Below are 15,182 nucleotides of genomic sequence, written 5' to 3' on the forward strand. Positions count from 1 at the left end.
TAGAATATTGGATAAAGTGATTGAAAACGTTTGAAATTGTAGCAGTGCTTCTTTCAGAACAAACCTGTATCTACCTGAATATCGAACTGCTGTTAGATTTAGAAATAGAATAAGTCTCAGAGTCTAAAACCAAGACCGCTCGGCGTGGACTCGCTCGCAGCCTGTGCACGTGATGATCGTTTGACTCGGCTCACCCAGAAGTGTCGACACTCTGTTTACCAAACGACTCTTCATTACACCAAGGAGGAGAAAATCAGCCTAACGTTCCGCCCTGGTTACAGGAGAGAAAGAAAGGAGGGCAGGAATGAAGGAGTGGCTCAGGGAAAAGTCCGAGCTTGAATTTGACTTCAGAATAACGGTACGAACCCTGAAAGAGTCTAGAGTTGGGACAAAGGGTGTGGCGTCAAAGAAGGGATGCACCAACACACGAGAGACCAGGGCAGTCACCACTGGTTAACGTTCTAATGTGTTGTTATTTTACTTTGTTTTGGTTACTCTACTTTTACAATTGTGACTCTTTTAGACTTGAACATGAGTTTTTTCCACTTCAAAATGGAGTAGATTAATGGAAGGTTGTTACTGTAAATGAGAGGGGTGTCTGTGTGATGAACCTTTTATAAAGTTTAAAGACGCTTGTAATAACAAAATATAAAAGTAAAACGACTGTGCAGAACTGTACAGAACCTGCGGATCTGAAAGAAGCTATAGTATATATATATATATATATATATATATATATATATATATATAGTACAAACGACTGTACAGATTTACATAAGTATAAAACGTCCCCTGTAATGTACTTTCAAGAACCATTCAGATTTAATCAATAAGAAAGAATAACAAAATCGTCCAAGCAAATATTTCAAAATACATTACTGATAAAGGTAAACTAGGAAGGCTTTATTTAAACATCAGGCAAGTCTAGTTTTAAAGGACCACTCTTATCTGCAAAGTAATATATAAAACACTGCCATTCACACGTTATTATAAACATTTAACAACGAATGGACCCAAAGACGGCAAAAATGCCACCGAAAGGTTTGACTCAGAGGATTCAATTCAGTAGATTCAATGTAAAGAATCTGTTGAAATTCTTTAATGAATTGTGGGCTGAGTAAGATTTACTGCGACCAGTCCTTGATTAAATCTCACCGTGCCCACTGCACGAACCCACAGTGCTATTAGATCTGGCTGTGCCCGCCCTGTAAACTACCCACGCTGCATATACACCCCAACTGGCCTAATATTCATGAGTGCATGGGTTCAACAAAGTAATTCAGTCAGTAACAAAATCTGGTGTGACATAAATAAAGACCGCACAGCAAGAAATAACATACTGTTGTGTAAGAAAGTTTAGGCGCCCTTGAGCAAATGACAAGTCCGTCTGTTGTGTTATTTACTTTCACTTGGAAATGTCATTTGACCAGGAATCTTTAAACATCCGCACAACTGTAAACGAGGGAGTGTGTCGAGCTTTGTTTCGGACTGTAAGCGAGACCAGTAGGTGAAATCATAGACAAGGTCAGTTTTAACAAATATTGTTCATATACTGGGACTGCTAAGCCTTTTACAAGCCAGGAGAGCACTAACCTGTGAACCTGCGGATCTGAAAGAAGCTATAGGCTCTACTGCAGTGGGAAGGACTGCTCAGGACGGTTTAAATCTTCTGGTGGGACGTTGATGCTGATAGATTGTGTAGTGCGTTTCCTACAGCTACAGAAAACACAGAAGCTTTGTCATTATGGCGATTTGTTATTTGAGGATAATGTTACCATTCAAACAGTGTTCACATAACAGGCTGCGTCTCAACAATCCCCCAGTGGCGAAGAGAAGCAAAGAAACACTGGATAAATTCCTTTACAAGCTTGTTTACCAACAGCAGGGAAGTGGAAAAAGAGATACTGCAAACTCGCAGCTCCGAAAGGATCCAGTCTATAAAGATAAAATAACGTCTACATCAAATATTCATGGATTATTTTATCTGATCCACAACTATAGCATCACGCCCTTGTCCTCTCGCCCGTTTTCCCCACCATGTGCTCACTAAGCACATGGCTCTGTTTGTTATTGTTCATGTCTCCGCCCTTGTCCCGCCTTTGTTCCTCCTCCTCGTTGTCTGTTCCAGGTGTCTCTTGTCTGCGTTAGGTATTTAAGTCCTCTTGTGTCACTTCCTGGTGGGCGGACGCACACGCTAAAACACAGTAAACTTTATTTAAACAAAATAACAAAACAAACACAACAGACTTGAGGGCAAACACAAAGCGAGGAACAGATGAGACAGACCAGGCAACACAGCGACTGAGAAATGAAACAAAACAATAGCAGAGACAGACTAGACTGGGAAACGAAACAAATGACCAACAAGAGGAAGTGAAACAAGGGAACTCAAATACCTAACGCAGACAAGAGACACCTGGAACAGATAATGGTGCAGCGAGCAGAAGAGCAGCGGGCCAGAACACTTTCTGTTAAAGAGTCCACTGTATTTTATGAGTTAAGAATATCTACTACGCTGCACCTTGAGTCCAATGCTTCATACTGTGCTGAAAATCTGGAGTAAAAAATGTGCCATCTCTGATCTGAAGCCAACTGTGCGGCATCTCCTTCAAAGCCAAGGCTTCACTTCACATGCACCCAAAAAAATGAAATATTAAAAATGTTAAATAAACAGCTTCAGTTAGGGCCTAAAAAAAAAAACAGCCTCTGTTATCATTTTCAAAACATCCTCCATTTCTGAAAGCATTGAATGACCCCTGAAGGAAGCGCAGTGTAGGCCAGAAGCTAAATGCAGCTTTACTGGCTTCAGGTGGTCTTCTGAAATAGTGGCTGACACTGACAGAGTGAGCCTAGTGGCGCTAGCTGAAATGGACGTCGTCACTGATTGATAAATTGCCGTGGGTTGGTCTCTCTTTCTCTCTCTCTTTGCCTTTAGACACTGACCATCACAGGGGTCAGCCAAAATACTCCAGGCCAAAACTGCCACCACATTAGCCCCCCACCCAAACAGCAGTGTGGTTGAGCCTCAGGAGCTCTGGATGATAGCCCTGTTGGGGTCGTAGACTGGCATTAGTGCCCAGCATGAGTTAGCCACAAATAATGATGGAAGGTGACATTGTGCGTCATTTGGGCTAAATTGTCATTATGTGGCTGTGCTGTGGGAGCAGTGTTTGAGTGCTTTTTGTTTTTTTTAATCAGAGAATTACATTTACTTCTCTGTCTGAACAAATCCTTGACTCTCCATCATTGATGTTTTTTGATTTCCTGTGTTGACACGTATCCAGACACCTGTTCTTAAAAGTGATGTTTGTGATTTTATCCAAAACACTTTACGTTGATTGTTTCCTCACAGTTCGCTAGCTCGCCAGTCTGTCTGCACACTGGGAAAAAGCTCCAGTGTTTGTCTGCAGCCCTGGCCCTGTCAATGGGGGAAAATCCAAAGGGTCTGTCTGCACATGAAATGTGATGAGGATGTAGCTATATTGGGTTCTGACTGAACCCAAACTGTGAGGCGAGTTTGTCGTGTTATGAGAACAGTAGATCTCCAGAATTGTCTATGTTGCCTTTAAGAGTGAATACTACTGCTAACACGGTGAACCTAGTTTCACATCTTTGCAGCATGGTGTTGTGGTTGGTGCAGTTGCTGCTGCACAGCTCTGGGGCCATCGGGCCTGGGTTTGAGTCCCTGGTCACTGTGGTATACTCTTTTCCATAGACTCTGTAGAAAGTTCTGAATGCTTTTGAGTGATGTTATCACAACGGGAGACTTGGGGACTACAGCATCAATCTCAACTTGTTACTTGTGAGAAAATGTACAAGGATCTAAACTCCTTTTCTACAGAGTATGTTGCATAACCTCAAACTGCTGAAGAACACATTGCTTTTTAATTTTCAGAAGCTAGGTGTCCACAAAGGTTTGCTGTGGCACTGTAGGTCAGCGTCACGATCCAATGGCAAATCCCACTCCCTGCCAAGACTGAAAAAGTTCAAACACCACCTAAATTACTGGAGAGCATTACACTGACTATGTACTGCTACAGAAGCTATGAGATTGTTATGGATACCACAGTATTATAGTTCAAAGCAGTCAGAAGCAGCAACGTGACAAGACTTGTGATTGGTCTCCTAAAATCCTTCAGCTTTGTAAGGTAATGCCTTCTGCCCCCACCTCCCTGCCCCCTACCGCTGAGCTACTCCAACCTCTGCTTCCTCGATGCTCACTACACTGAAACAGCAAGATTATCATGCACCCAGCTCGCAGAAAAATTGCTCATTTCCACTTGCAGATTCGACTTCTGAGACCACCTCGCCATCCTCAAAAGACGAAGGAATGTTCCGCCGTGAACTTTGTTTGAGGAGCAGAAGATTAGTGCGGACTCAACATTTGAAGTTCTGATTGGACAGTCAAAAATCCCTCCGACACCTCCGAGGCACGTATCGATCTCATTTCTCACAGGTCATCGCTCGAATCAATCAAGGTTGATGGGCTTACTGAAATCGATAGCAATTTCAAAAGGGTCTATTATATTCCCGATAAGAATACAGGCAGCATTCTGGAAACCGATCCGAATTAATAAACTGTTTAAATGCCCTATAAAATCTTTACTCACAACCCGGGCCTGCTATCAGTGTGCTATTTTGTCTGCTCCTCTGCCAAGTCATAAGCCATGGATTGTGGATGATAAATCCGGCAGCGATTGGGATTCATTTTAAAAGACATCCATGTTCCAGTCTGTCTTTGCAAATCTCAGGTTTCTGAATGGGGAAGTGTTGAGAGGGTGGGATCTGTGAAGTCTTTTTTTTGTCACACGCTGGGAGCAAATGGCTAATTGAAGATGGCAGGTGTACATCTTCTGCAAGAGGAGGGAGGTTAGTGAAATCTCCTTCAAAGTGCTTGTGTGCTCAAGAGACAGGCAAAATATACTAATCCATTAGATGGCATTGGTATCTGGCACTTGACAAAAATTCAACCTTGCTTCTGTCAGCACTGTTCACATCTTTGTTTCTGAAATGTTTTGGGTTGTTCTGCAGATATTTTCCAGTTTCATATGAAAAGATTGGAATGTAGGCTTTCTGAAAACATTTCCCACAGCAGCAACTTGTGTATTTCATGTTTCTCAGGTAATCTGCAAATAGATTAAATATCCATAGGGTCCTGGGGTCATTTTCTTCTTTTACTGTTTTATTTTCATCTGGATCAGCCTCCTACTCTCAGAAAATAACAGACCACCTACTGTTTTTCATCAAACTTAATCATATCCGTCCAGTCCGAATTCAGAGCTGTGATTTCTGTGTTTTTTTTCAAAAGCAAAAGCTGAAGAGTGTGAGTGGAAGGGCAGGGGGCTGCGGAGCCCATTTAACTTGTAGTGATTTAAAAGCAATTCAGATAAAAACTGGGGACAATGTTGTAATGGGGAGATTTGAGCTTTTGGTTTAAAGCAAGTGAATATACCCATCTGTGTTTTTATCATTCATTCATTCATTCATTATCTGTAACCCTTATCCAGTTCAGGGTCGCGGTGGGTCCAGAGCCTACCTGGAATCATTGGGCGCAAGGCGGGAACACACCCTGGAGGGGGCGCCAGTCCTTCGCAGGGCAACACAGACACACACACACACATTCAATCACACACTCACACCTACGGACACTTTTGAGTCGTCAATCCACCTACCAACGTGTGTTTTTGGACTGTGGGAGGAAACCCACACAGACACAGGGAGAACACACCACACTCCTCACAGACAGTCACCCGGAGGAAACCCATGCGGACACAGAGAGAACACACCACACTCCTCACAGACAGTCACCCGGAGGAAACCCACGCAGACACAGAGAGAACACACCACACTCCTCACAGACAGTCACCCGGAGGAAACCCACACAGACACAGGGAGAACACACCACACTTCTCACAGACAGTCACCCGGAGGAAACCCACACAGACACAGGGAGAACACACCACACTCCTCACAGACAGTCACCCGGAGGAAACACACGCAGACACAGGGAGAACACACCACACTCCTCACAGACAGTCACCCGGAGGAAACCAATGCAGACACAGAGAGAACACACCACACTCCTCACAGACAGTCACCCGGAGGAAACCCACGCAGACACAGGGAGAACACACCACACTCCTCACAGACAGTCACCCGGAGGAAACCCATGCAGACACAGAGAGAACACACCACACTCCTCACAGACAGTCACCCGGAGGAAACCCACACAGACACAGGGAGAACACACCACACTCCTCACAGACAGTCACCCGGAGGAAACCCACGCAGACACAGGGAGAACACACCACACTCCTCACAGACAGTCACCCGGAGGAAACCCATGCAGACACAGAGAGAACACACCACACTCCTCACAGACAGTCACCCGGAGGAAACCCACACAGACAGAGAGAACACACAACACTCCCCACAGACCGTCACCCGGAGCGAGAATCGAACCCACAACCTCCAGGCCCCTGGAGCACCACTGTGCCGCCCTGTGTTTCTATCAATATTATTCTAATAAATAACAATGTTTTAATAATTTGTTATAATTACATTAATAACAATTACAAAACTATTTCTATGAATATTATAAATCAAATTCAAATCAAATTTATTTATATAGCGCTTTTCACAACTGATGTTGTCACAAAGCAGCTTCACAGAATTCCAGTAAGACAAAGATTTGATTATATCCCCTCCAGGGTGTATTCCCGCCTTGCGCCCGATGATTCCAGGTAGGCTCTGGACCCCCCGCGACCCTAAATTGGATAAGTGGTTACAGATAATGGATGGATGGATGGATAATGTGATATAATATTGTTTAATCTTTTTAGATTTTCTTATTTATTTGTATTGATGTTAATGAACAATATTAGTCGGAGTAGACTCTCACAGTATTTTAGCTCAATTAACTTTAACACAATTAAGTAAAAGTCCCTTACACATTCCGAATGAATGAGGATATCACGATATAAAAAACTGAAATGTGATAAAGAGCTGTGAACCCAATTGGAGAAACCTTTGGGCTGTTACCGGTTGTTGGTGTTCATCTAGTTTTGTGCTAATGTCCTTAATAAGCACAAACAATAATTATCTGGCAACATTCATAATCATTTTGCAGGATGGCCTTGCAGTTGTCCCAAGAGAAGTTGGTCATTTCAGAATGTGATTTCCATAATAGTGATGCTATACAACAACACTGGTCATCCACATTTGACGTGTGTGAGAGAACAAGTTTAACACTGTTCAGTGCTACACAGGCAAGGTCCTGTCTTGGTATAACACGTGTGATGATGAGGATGTTGTACGGACAGAGGAGAACTGGCCGAATGTTCCCTTTACTGATGGAAGCAAGTGTAATCAATGGCGATGTTGGGTGAGATGGAAAGCATCATGTTCTGCATCACACTGGGGAAAGAATGAACCTAAATGTACTGGCACGAATGGATCAGACACAGCAGTGTCTGCTGGAGTTTTTAAACCCTGTGTCCACTCTCTGTCCACTCTGTGAGACACTCCTCCCTCGTTGGTCCACCTTGTAGATGTAAAGTCAGAGACAGTAGCTCATCTGTCGCTGCACAGTGTGTGTCGCTCGTCCTCTAGTCCTTCATCAGTGACACAGGACGCTGTCGGCTGGATGTTTTTGGTCGGTGGACTGTTCTCAGTCCAGACACTGAGGGGTTTAAAAACTCCAGCAGCACTGCTGTGTCTGATCCACTCTACACCAGCACAACACACACTAACACACCACTCTTCCACCACATCAGTGTTAGTAATGAGCCTGTAATTGTAGAACTATAAAGTGGAGCTGATTAAATGGTCAATGAGTGCAGAAACAAGGAGGTCATTTTAATGTAATGGCTGATCAGTGTAATACTAGAAAAAGCTCGAATGATTAAAAAGTGGAAGTCTTTCTGGTGCTTATTAAAATGTGGGGTTTATAGAGAAGTACCATTAAGCCGTGCATGAAACCCAGAATTCTCGGAGCTGTCATGGTTGTGTTTAAAGGTGTAAAATATGATTCCTGTCAAATCTGGTTAGTCTTTTTCATAAGTGGAGATTTTGTAAACATGCTTGTTTGTATTGCAACATTTTGAAAAGCTAGACATCCCCAAATTTTTTCACAAGCTGTATATCTTTAATCCAAGCTGAAATAGAAAATTAGACTCCACTGCTGGAGTGCTTTAGGAGGGGGCTGTGTATTCATGTGATAGGACGCCGGACAGAAGCAGAATGAAGAACGTAGAGCTGCACTTCACACTGAGCAGTGTGTTTATTAGATGTGCTTTCAGGCCTCACTTTCCAGCTGTAGATGATGATGAGAAGCGCTCTGAAGCTGCTGCACTTCAGAGCTGTGTTCATTAGTATGCCTCAGACACTGGGCCAGTAACACCTCGCAGGGCAAAATATTCCATCCAGTGTTTTGTGAGGGAGATGGCCTGGGCTGAAATCCATAACATCGCAAATAAAAGGGGGCACCTTATTGGCATGCAGGCCCTCTCCGCTCTCTGTAAACATTTTCCCAACTTTCTGATCTCCAATCTACTAGGAGCTGCACAGCCAAGCTGGCAAACGCAAGTGCCTCATCTTAACACAGAATACATTTTTGATTAAAAAAAGCCAAATGAAAATTAATTCGGGAGCCTCAAAGATAGCATGAGCGCTCATTTATAAACGTCACCGCGTTTGCCGTGTTGTCCTGTCTCCCCCGTTTATCTCATTTCCAGACTGGGAGCGCAATAATAATTCTCCGGGAAACCATCGACGCACACATTGCATTGGTACAAAAGGAGCCAAATATGGAGAGCGCATCCTCGCTGGAGCTTATTTTTCCTCTTTCCGAGAAAGAGCAAGCTCTTCTCAAAACACGAAGAAAAAAAAAAAAGTCCTAATGCAAATTTCGGAAGCAGACGCTGAATTCTAGACTTGCACATGGCCGTATTAAATTATCATAGAGCAGTAGTTCTCAAACTGTGGTACGTGTACCACTGGTGATACGCAAAGGAAAATGTACTCCATTCACTACAAAAAGAATAAGGTTCTCTTTCAGAATTTTCAGACTTCTCTTTAAATAAAATTAGTGTTTTACTTCAAATAAAATAATAATACCATGTGGGCAAATGTCAACTTAAAAAAATATGAAGCAGTGCAAATCCACAGTAAAAAACACTGCCAGCCCAGAGACATCTTTCAATGCTAGTTTGTGAATTGTAAAAGCAGGTAAACCATAGAAAAAGGCTGAAGATCTTTGCTTACAAAGAGATGGGGCGTGTGAAATCAACACAGTTTTAAAAATATACAGTTATTATAGAATAGGGTACGGTTACGTTCCCTAATTAAAAGTCCAGGACATGTACCTTAGGGCACTACCATAGTGACAGAGTACTGTGAAAAAAATGGATGCTGAACCAGATCTATGTTTAAAACTCTGTAGTACCCTTCCTCTTCATCGTTAGACTCAGTCCAGTCCTTTCACTAAAATAGTAAATGGTAAGTGCACTGTAAAAAGTGGGACTGAGGTCAATTAATATTTAGTTATAAAAAACAAATAGTAACTTACACTTAATAAAAAAGACTTTATGTAGTTTGAAATCAAGTTGAGCTAAATTCAACACATTTGAACAAAGAATTAATTGCAATTTACACAATTTTGGCTCAATAAAATTAGCTGGGAAATGTTGAATAGAATGTATTCATATTTTATCAGTAACACCAAAGTGTTTTTGTGATTACAATCCTGAATTATGGTTTTAAGAAGCTGGTGTTGTGCTTCCTGTATTCTGCATGTCGTTTCATGTGTCTGTGGACGGTATAATGAAGCCATGACAGGACGCTCAGTCTTTGCCAGAGTACTTTTTTTTTAAACGGTCATTGCAGCACTAGCTCACTCTCACTTTATACACCGAGTTGCGTTTGAATACAGAGTTCAGCAAATTAGAGCACACCACGAAGTCAGAGGCAATGATTCGTCTGTTTACTAAACATTTAACATTTTACGTATTATGTTAGCATTCCATACTCAGTATATCCGAATGCATTTTTTCATAATATTGTGTAGGAACACCTAGCTACATTTGTTTTTATTTTTAATCCCTTTGGTTTCTGCTAAGTTTAAAAAAATAAATCTATTTCCCAATCGCATTTTCTCTTTTCACACCATATACCCGATGGTTTCTGTTAAAGTAGACCATTCAGATCACTCAGAATTTTTACTGCTGTGTTATTTCTGTGTCAGAAATGGTGTTATATTCACTGTTTAATTGCACTAATTTGTGTTTCGGCCATTTTGTAGTGTTCAAAAACAGGATGTAGCCGATATGGCTCCCAGTTTACTTTTTTTGCTGTGAATCTGAATCGTAAAACCAAATTCGAGCGTGACTTGAGAGCACTACTATAAACAATATAATTAGTACTTTTTAAAAGCAAGAAAAATTCCAATTCCGTCCATCCATTATCTGTAACCCTTATCCAATTCAGGGTCATGGTGGGTCCAGAGCCTACCTGGAATCATTGGGCGCAAGGCGGGAATACACCCTGGAGGGGGCGCCAGTCCTTCACGGGGCAACACACACACTCACACATTCACACCTACAGTCACTTTTGAGTCGCCCTACCAACCTACCAACGTGTGTTTTTGGGCTGTGGGAGGAAACCGGAGCACCCGGAGGAAACCCACGCAGACACAGGGAGAACACACCACACTCCTCACAGACAGTCACCCGGAGGAAACCCGCACAGACACAGGGAAAACACACCACACTCCTCACAGACAGTCCCCCGGAGCAGGAATCGAACCCACAACCTCCAGGTCCCTGGAGCTGTGTGACTGCGACACTACCTGCTGCACCACTGTGCCGCCCCAATTCCAATCATTTCTAAAAAATTGGACCTGTGTCTGCTCACTGTCTACAATCTGGTTTAAATTATTTGTCTGTACTGTTATGTCTGTTTATATTTTATGTACATAATGTATTTGCAAGATATATTTTGTTTACAATTATACCCAGTCAATCTAATTAGGATTCAGCATGCACCTGCAACTAGATGAATAGCCATTAGTTTAAATTCATACATCACCAAACCAAAATGAACATTCCTGAATGAACTAAAACCAACACTAAAACATTACACTTGCTTATGAACTTAAAACTAATATTAATCTATTCGTAGGTGCACACTGAATCCTAATTAAATTGATCTGGTGTAAGATGAGTGCAGTCTCAAAACACTGTTGTGATTTAAGTGCTGAACCAACAAGTTTTGACCTTGCATCACATCCCCAAAATATATTCTGCCTGTGATCCTTGTTGTAGTTTTATACTTCAGTTTTAGTGTGAATAAATGTTTACCTGGTATTATTTTCATGCATATTGATCTGCTGACTCAAACATGGCATGAAAAGGACGTTAGGTAGATTTAAAATTAAAACATTATGGCAACAAAGTGACACGTGATAATATTGAATATATATAAAGTTACTATAATTAGTAAAAAGAAACAAGTTTTCTCCAAATACTTAGTACATGCTACTCAATTTTTGCAAGATAGTAAGTAAATATTAATTAAGTTTATTCAGATAAATAGTCAATATTAATTAATTTTCCTTGTGAATTAATTTGTATTTACTAAGTATTTTTGAGCTATATTAATAGGCATGTTATTACTAAATCCAACACATTTTAACTTTGCATGTTATTAACATATACATGATTTTCTTGCTTAAATGTAGTTAATTTATTCATCCATCCATCCATTATCTGTAACCGCTTATCCAATTTAGGGTCGCGGGGGGTCCAGAGCCTACCTGGAATCACTGGGCGCAAGATGGGAATACACCCTGGAGGGGGCGCCAGTCCTTCACAGGGCAACACACACACACTGACACATTCACTCACACACTCACACCTACGGACACTTTCGAGTCGCCAATCCACCTGCAACGTGTGTTTTTGGACCGTGGGAGGAAACCGGAGCACCGGGTGGAAACCCACGCGGACACGGGGAGAACACACCAACTCCTCACAGACAGTCACCCGGAGGAAACCCACGCAGACACAGGGAGAACACACCACACTCCTCACAGACAGTCACCCGGAGGAAACCCACTCAGACACAGGGAGAACACACCACACTCCTCACAGACAGTCACCCGGAGCGGGAATCGAACCCACAACCTCCAGGTCCCTGGAGCTGTGTGACTGCGACACCTATCTGCTGCGCCACCGTGCCGCCCTTTAATTTATTCAATGAATATTAATTAAAAGTTTGAAAATTAGAATCTACTCATTAATATTACGTGTCACTTTGTTGCCATAATTCTTTTAAGTAACTAATGGGTCACATTTTTTACTGTGTACGCTTACAGCATACAAGTTTTTTTTTTTTTTTTTTTTTTTTTTTTTGTGTGTGTGTGTGTGTGTGTGTAGGTCATTCAGTTTTATGGCCAAGCTGTGTAAATTATTACTGCAAATTCTTCACCTCAGCTTTTACTTTTTTATAATGTTTTTTTTTTGTGTGTAAAGTGAAATTGGGTATTAGTAAGGCACTATATAAATGTAATAATAATTATTATTAGTAGTAGATATGCAGAGCTTGACTTCAAAAGATGTGAATCAACACTTTCAACATTATTATAAATATCATTAATAGTTAATAATAAGGATAATAATTGCTAAAATATACACTATTTGGCCAAAAGCTTATTCCACATTTCTTCTGAGGTTACAGCTACAAGTACAGACACTGTGATGATCCAGTTTGCCACAGTACCACTTCTACTCTTCTGGACAGACTTTACACTGGATGTTAGAACATTACAGTGATGATCTGATGCCATTCACCCAACAACATGAGAACAGTCATTTAGCAGTGTTGGGGAATTAGGTCTGGATCTTAAACAACACCTAAACACATCTTAAAGGCACTAGACAGAACACAGAACACACACAAACTGGTCATGAATGTCAAATCGAGGGCAGCTTTATTTGTTTAACACTTCTTAATACATGGAGGTGTCACAAGGCAGGTGCAGAACTGAAAAAGAAAATAGTCCCATGTGAGCAAGCCAAAGGCGACAGTGGCAAGGAAAAACTCCCTTGAAGCTGGAGGAAGAAACCTTGGGAGGAACCAAGACTCACAATGGGGACCCATCCTCCTCTGGTCAGACCACTTCCTTCAAGTGTTTTAGGGCTGGACATGAACAATTGGCTTAGTTTTTTTTTGAGACCCTAGACTGCCTCCCTGGAGCTCTGCTTAACCCGTGCACACACCGTACCCTCTCCATGGCGCAGCGGATCCACAGGTTAGCGAGCTAGGCTAGCGAGCCCGGACACAGGGATTTTAATGTTTTTAAATATTAAAAACTATTAAATGTTAAACCAATCTGTTTTTTTTCATCTTTGTTTTTTGAGGACCTCCTTCCGAACATGGATGTAAACCTCTTCCAGAAACTTTTCCTTTGTTTGATACCTCCCTCCTCCGTCATTTCTTTCTTGCAAAAGATGCAGATGCATTCTTTTGGTTGTTTCGGCTTCAGCTTTTGCAGAACCCTCTGTTTTTTCACAACCATCATGGGGACTGTCTCCAAGACCTTATCTTCCCTTTCCATGGCATTTCCCACTGAATTCACCAGGAATTCATTATGCTGCAGACTCTTCTTTTTCATCATCATGCGCTTATACCTAACCATAGCTTGGAGGTTCTTGGAGCGGAGCTGATTTGACATTTCCTCTACCTGTTTTGCCCTGTGCTCTGCCTGTTTAACCGTCTCTCTTAGCTCCAGTATCAGGTCTCTCCTTTCTTGTACAACCTTTCTGATCTCATCTCTGTCCTGTCTAAGTTTCTGGATCTTCTTCTTTAATATGAACGTCTTATCTGGCTTTCTCTCTTGTTGTTTCCTGGCCAGTGCTTCAGTTGCCATGTCTGTAAGCTTGTCTATCTGTGCACGCTGCCCTTCAATTTTTGCTCTTTCTTTCTCCAATTGTCTTTGCAATACACAAACCTTCATGTTCAACATTGCTGTTTCCATGTGCAGTTCAGCATTCTGGCTTCGTTCAAGTTTTCTTTCCTCTTCCCTCTTCTTCAATAATTCCCTCACACTACACATGTCCGCCAGAATCCTCCTAAATGCAGCCCTCACTTTCACCTGATCGCTACCACTCTCAGTGATCTTTTCATGTAAGTAATCAATGTCCTTGCAAAAGCTATCCATTTTGAGTCCAAGAAAAGGACTTAAAGGTGGTTTTTTTTTAAACGCAACTTTAAACAGAAGCTGATATGAACAATGCTCTTCCGTCAAAGTCTGAAAGTCTGAACTGAACAGCTCCTCTGTGGCTCTATATATACACGTTCAGCGATGACATCACCAAGGAATATTTGGGCCCTGTCACAGAGTTCTAGAAGAATCACGAATGTGTCACAGGAGCAGAGTGAAGGCTCATTCATGCTGCCTTTAAGTACATTTACTGATCGCGATCGTTTTTAACGTTGTTGATACAGAGTATATTCAGCTCTGAAAACAGCCCCAGAAATGAGCGCTTCTGCAGAGGGCACGTGTAATAACACTGCTGTTATTTCTCACTTCATTCGTTCAAAACACACAGAATGCGCTGTAGACTTCAGCTGGGACTGACTTTCAGCAACTGCCCGAACGTGGCGTCGTTTCCAAGGCAACAAACACAACATTCTTTACTTCTATTACAACCCACAATACATTCGCTCATTTTTCACTGCTATACTTTACTTCCGTTCTTTCTGAAATAGTTTATATGCTTTTAAAATCCTATATTATTTGATTATACCTAATAAATAGCAGTCTCTGAAGCGAACGGCGCTCAAAATGATACTCGTGTATTTCAGGAGTTGACTCCTAATCTTGACTCCTTCCAGTGGAATCAAACCAATCGACTCCTACTGCTTAGATTATGGCAAAGAGTTGACTCCCTGCTGAGCAACTTGGAGTCAAAGAATCGATTCATTATCTGTCGCTGGGCAAAGAATTTTTTTGTGTTTATTTGCCATTAAATATTTTGTGTAATTTATTTTTATTGTATTTTGATATTACTGATTTTACCTTTTTGTGTTGTTTTTGATTGTTTATTATTTAGATTTCTAAATAAAAAACAAAAACATTTACCCTGTTTGTTTGAACAGACTCATTAATATTAGTAGTAAAT

The sequence above is a fragment of the Hoplias malabaricus genome, chromosome 15 (genome assembly GCF_029633855.1).
Source record: "Hoplias malabaricus isolate fHopMal1 chromosome 15, fHopMal1.hap1, whole genome shotgun sequence".
In the NCBI taxonomy this organism is placed as follows: Eukaryota; Metazoa; Chordata; class Actinopteri; order Characiformes; family Erythrinidae; genus Hoplias; species Hoplias malabaricus.